A 6000-nucleotide genomic window follows, 5' to 3' on the forward strand; every position below is an offset into this window, starting at 1 on the left:
AGATGAAAGAGCAGAACACCTTTTACAAGCCTATAATTAAAAATGACATAGGTATCTGTAAACCTCCAGAAAACATTAGCAGAACCTTTGAGGGATCAAAGATGGCATGAATGGAATGGATAAAACACAAGGAGGTGGAGGTACCTTGGAAGATGAGTCATTAGAGGCAGGACGGGATGAATGATTTGCAAAATTATTAACTGCAATTCTGGAAGTAACTCCCAAGTAGTGATGGACGAACTTCCGACGGGACGTTTCGCGAACGCGAAATGCGAACGGACCCAAACGTTCGCGAAACCGACCGTTCGCCGCGGGCCCCATTGACTTCAATGGGAGGCGAACTTTGCAAACCTTCATGTCGAATTTGCGGCCACGTGGTAATTATTAGGGGGTAAAACGTAGTCCCACCATCTGGACAATGACATAATACATGTATGAGGTGAATTTGGGATCGATAACTACAAGCATTTTTATTTTATTTGGGAAATTGTTCTAACAATTCAGGACTATGGAGTTAATGAAGGCAATGGAGGAGAGGGAAGGTCAGGGACCAGGGTAGGCAAAGAAGAGGGTGCAGGAGATGATCACCAGCAGCGTGACATACCGGAATGACACATGCACCGTGATAGAGGCATCTGACAGCAGCACCGTAATACAGAGCACTGACAGCAGCACCGTGACATACAGCGCTGACAGCAGCACCGTGACATACAGCGCTGACAGCAGCACCGTGACATACAGCGCTGACAGCAGCACCGTGACATACAGCGCTGACAGCAGCACCGTGACATACAGCGCTGACAGCAGCACCGTGACATACATCGCTGACAGCAGCACCGTGACATACAGCGCTGACAGCAGCACCGTGACATACAGCGCTGACAGCAGCACCGTGACATACAGCGCTGACAGCAGCACCGTGACATACAGCGCTGACAGCAGCACCGTGACATACAGCGCTGACAGCAGCACCGTGACATACAGCACTGACAGCAGCACCGTAAGCAGCCCCAGGAGGAAGTCAGCACAGCACAGGGATGGTGTGATCCCCTCATAATAAGAACCCCCAGGAGGAAGTCAGCACAGCACAGGGATAGTGTGATCCCTTCATAATAAGAACCCCCAGGAGGAAGTCAGCACAGCACAGGGATATCATAAGCAGCCCCAGTAGAAATATGACACCGCTCAACCTCTTCAAAGAGGAGGGTAGGGGCATATAGTACGGTGTGCTTTTTTGGGTCAAGGAAGTGAGCCAAATGAATTAAGAAGGTCTGTGTGCTTGATTAAAAAAATAGTTTATAGACATATACATGGTCTACTGGTCACATGTGTTGAATTCCTCCGAGATCCATGCCTCATTCATTTTTAGAAATGTGAGGTAGTTAACACTGTGGTGAGCTAGGCGAGTACGCTTATCGGTCACAATCCCCCCTGCTGCGCTGAACGTCCTTTCGGACAGGACACTGGATGAGGGGCAAGCCAACAGTTCGATTGCAAATTGGGCAAGCTCTGGCCAGAGGTCAAGCCTGCCCACCCAGTAGTCTAGGGGTTCATCACTCCTCAGAGCGTCCACATCGGCCGTTAACCCAATGTAGTCGGACACCTGACGGTCTAGGCGTTCCCTGATGCTGGATCCGGATGACACCTGTCGATGGGTCGGCTGAAAGAATGACCTCATATCCGAAGTCACCAACACATCTTCAAACCGGCCTCTTCTTGCAGGCGCTGTTGGATTGGTACCCGCAAATCCTTCTCTGGGAGTGGGAATTGCTCCTCTGCCAGCACACGCAAAAGCAGAATGCAGCATTTCTCGAAGCAAGGCCTGGAAGTGCTGCATTCTGACAGCCCTCTGCGACGGCGGTAACATTTCCGCCATTTTGTGTTTGTACCGGGGGTCTAAGTACGTTGCCACCCAGTACTGGTCCTTGACCCTCATGCTTTTTATACGGGGGTCCCTATTAAAACACTGGAGCATGAAGGCCCCCATTTGCACTAAAGTGGAAGCGGTGTGGTGGCCTGGCTCCTGCTCATCATCCAGGATAATGTCGTCCTCTTCATTCTCCTCTCCCCATCCTCGCACAACAGGGATCCCAGAAAGGTTTAAAGCATGCTCTTCTTGCTCCTGCTCATCCGCCCCGGCACCATCCTCCTCTGACTCCTCATCAGACTCCTGTTGTTGACTTGTCTCAGATAGAGTAGCCCCCCCTGGGAATTCATCCAGCATTGCGACTTCCTCATCTTCCCGCTCCTGCTCCTCCACAGCCTGATCAATGACACGACGCAATGCACGCTCCAGAAAGAAGGCATAAGGTACCATGTCACTGATGGCGCCATGGCTGCGACTGACCAGTTTGGTGATCTCCTCAAATGGCCGCAGAAGTCTGCATGTGTCGCGCATGAGCAGCCACTGGCGCGGTGAAAAAAAACCCAGCTCCCCAGAACCGTTTCTTTCGCAGAGTTCATACAGGTAGACGTTAACTGCACGTTTCTGCTGGAGCAGCCTATCAAGCATATAGAAGGTTGAGTTCCATCGCGTCGGGCAATCGCAAATAAGACGTCTGACCGGCAGATGGTGTCGCCGCTGAATGTCAGCAAGGCGAGCCATGGCCGTGTAAGATCTTCTGAAATGGGCCGAGATTTTCCTTGCCTGCCGCAAGATGTCCTGGACCCCAGGGTATTTGACAAGGAATCGCTGCACGACCAAGTTTAAGACGTGTGCCATGCACGGCACGTGCGTGATTTTGCCCTGTTTCAATGCGCTAAGCAGATTGGCACCGTTGTCACACACCACTTTACCAACTGTCAAATTGAGCGGTGTTAGCCACTCATCTGCCTGTGAACGCAAAGCTGAAAGGAGTGCCGGGCCAGTGTGGCTCTTTGCTTCCAGGCACAACAGACGCAGCACGGCATGGCAACGTCTCACCTGGCATGTGGAATAGGTTCTGGGGAGCTTGGGCGGTGCAGTGGAAGAGACGCTAGCAGCGGAAAAGGAGGAGGCAGCTGAGGAGGAGAGGGAGGAGGATGGAGTAGGAGGAGGAGAAGAAGAGTCAGGCCTGCATGCAATCCGTGGCGGTAAAACCAAATCTACACGGGTGCCACGGGTTACATGCTTGACGGCCGTCAGAAGGTTCACCCAGTGGGCAGTAAAACTGATATACCTTCCCTGCCCGTGTTTGCTAGACCACGTGTCTGTGGTCAGATGTATCTTGGCACCGACACTGTGTGCCAGAGATACATTCACTTGCCGCTGAACATGGCCATATAGCTCTGGGATGCCCTTCTCTGAGAAATACTTCCTTCCTGGGACCTTCCATTGTGGTGTTCCAATGGCCACAAATTTGCGAAAGGCCTCCGAGTCCACCAGTTTATATGGCAGTAGTTGGCGGGCTATGAGTTCTGACAAGCCAGCCGCCAACCGTTGGGCAAGAGGGTTATCCGGCATCATCATTTTTTTACGCTCAAACATTAGGCCCACGGAAGCCTGCCTTTTTGCAGAAAAATGTGAGCTTGGCGTGATGGAAGGTGGAGTGGAGGACAATTGTGAGGAGAGAGGAGAAGGAGAAGTAGAAGACGAGGCTGGACGGTGAGAGCCTGCAGTGTGGCTTTGTGTGTTCCGTTGCTCCCACTGGGCTCGGTGATGGCTGCTCATGTGCCTTCTTAAGGCGGTCGTCCCTAGGTGAGTATTGGGCTTACCGCGACTAACGCGTTGACTGCAAAGATTGCAGATGGCAACGCTATTGTCAGCAGCGGACACGTTAAAAAAAGCCCACACTGCGGAGCCATGTGCCGGTGTCCTGGGAGCGCCAGATGTGACCGTACATGGTCGATGACTCGCTCCTGATACATTTGCAGTCTGCTTTGTCCCTGCTGTGCAATGTAAGTCATTGCTGCTTCTCCTCCCTATCTGCTGGTCCATATCTCCCTCTGAACTCCCCTCCTCTTCCTCTCTTGTGGGCACCCACGTGACATCACTAGACACGTCATCATCAACGTCACCTTCCCCACCGCTATAAGTAGAGATCTCGGAGTAGGCAGCAACACCGGGGACCAACCTCCTCCTTGGGCTGATCTGGGTACTGGCGTCAGACTGCTGAGTAGCGCTTGTTGCTACCTCCTCTTCCTGATCCAATACCAAGAGTGGCTGCGCATCAGAAATGTCCTCTTGATATGGATCGGAATATAATTCCAGTGACTCAAGCGGAAGGTATGTGGTGGTGGTGGTGGTGGTCGTGTTGTTGGTGGTAGTGTCTTTGGGGGTGCACATAGCAGAGAGTGAAGAAGAGGGTGCAGATCGAGAGGATGAGGAGGGTGCAGAAGAGTAAGGCTGAGCGAGCCACTCAACCAAGTCTGGTGCATCCTTTAAAGTAATTGAACGCACCTTCTGCAACTTCCCACTTTGGCTCAAGCCTGTTGCTCCTGCCCTACCCCTACCACCCCTGCGGAAGGGCCTGCCTCTTCCTCTGCATGTCATTTTTTAAATGACCCTGTGACAAAACTCTTAGTCCCTATACCGCTGAAGGACTGCTGCAGTATAGGTGAGCGGTCAGCAGTGGTGCACGTCAACCCTATCTATTGTGGACCTATAGCGGTCCTTACAGAACAGCAGACTGTACCGCACTCAAGCCTATGTACCGTAGCACCCTATACCAAGTTACCAGTCCTTATAAGAACTTTTGTGGACCAAGCAGGTTGTGTATTAGTGTTTAGCAGACTGTACGTCAGTCCCTATACCGCTGAAGGACTGCTGCAGTATAGGTGAGCGGTCAGCAGTGGTGCACGTCAACCCTATCTATTGTGGACCGATAGCGGTCCTTACAGAACAGCAGACTGTATCGCACTCAAGCCTATGTACCGTAGCACCCTATACCAAGTTACCAGTCCTTATAAGAACTTTTGTGGACCAAGCAGGTTGTGTATTAGTGTTTAGCAGACTGTACGTCAGTCCCTATACCGCTGAAGGACTGCTGCAGTATAGGGCAGCGGTCAGCAGTGGTGCACGTCAACCCTATCTATTGTGGACCGATAGCGGTCCTTACAGAACAGCAGACTGTACCGCACTCAAGCCTATGTACCGTAGCACCCTATACCAAGTTACCAGTCCTTATAAGAACTTTTGTGGACCAAGCAGGTTGTGTATTAGTGTTTAGCAGACTGTACGTCAGTCCCTATACCGCTGAAGGACTGCTGCAGTATAGGGCAGCGGTCAGCAGTGGTGCACGTCAACCCTATCTATTGTGGACCGATAGCGGTCCTTACAGAACAGCAGACTGTACCGCACTCAAGCCTATGTACCGTAGCACCCTATACCAAGTTACCAGTCCTTATAAGAACTTTTGTGGAACAAGCAGGTTGTGTGTTAGTGATTAGCAGACTGTACGTCAGTCCCTATACCGCTGAAGGACTGCTGCAGTATAGGGCAGCGGTCAGCAGTGGTGCACGTCAACCCTATCTATTGTGGACCGATAGCGGTCCTTACAGAACAGCAGACTGTACCGCACTCAAGCCTATGTACCGTAGCACCCTATACCAAGTTACCAGTCCTTATAAGAACTTTTGTGGAACAAGTGAGTTGTGAATGTTTAGCAGACTGCAGCAGAAGGGCAGCAGTCAAGTATAATATCCTTTCTATATTTGGAAGAAAGAATATTATACATGTACAAGCCTATTACTGTACCACTGATACCAGTCCTGAAAAGAACCTTTGTGGAACTAATAATAACAGCAAGTCTTTAAAATTACCCTCACTGCCTGACAACACTGCTTCCTTCCTGTCCCTATACAAATTGGCAAAAAAAGAGAACGATTAGTGGTTACTGGAACAGCTCTTTTGTGGACCTTGATAGTAACAGCTAATGATGATGATGATGATGATGATGATGAAAGACTAATCTGGCTGTCCCTGTAGCATACACCGTCCTTTCCCTTTCTCTAAACTAACAAAAGACACTCAGGCTGCTGCAAGAATCAGCAGCACAGCAAACCTATCAACACCTAACACCT

The sequence above is a fragment of the Lithobates pipiens genome, unplaced genomic scaffold (assembly GCF_037356315.1).
Source record: "Lithobates pipiens isolate NorthernLeopardFrog02 unplaced genomic scaffold, aLitPip1_a1.2 Scaffold_19, whole genome shotgun sequence".
Classification (NCBI taxonomy): Eukaryota; Metazoa; Chordata; class Amphibia; order Anura; family Ranidae; genus Lithobates; species Lithobates pipiens.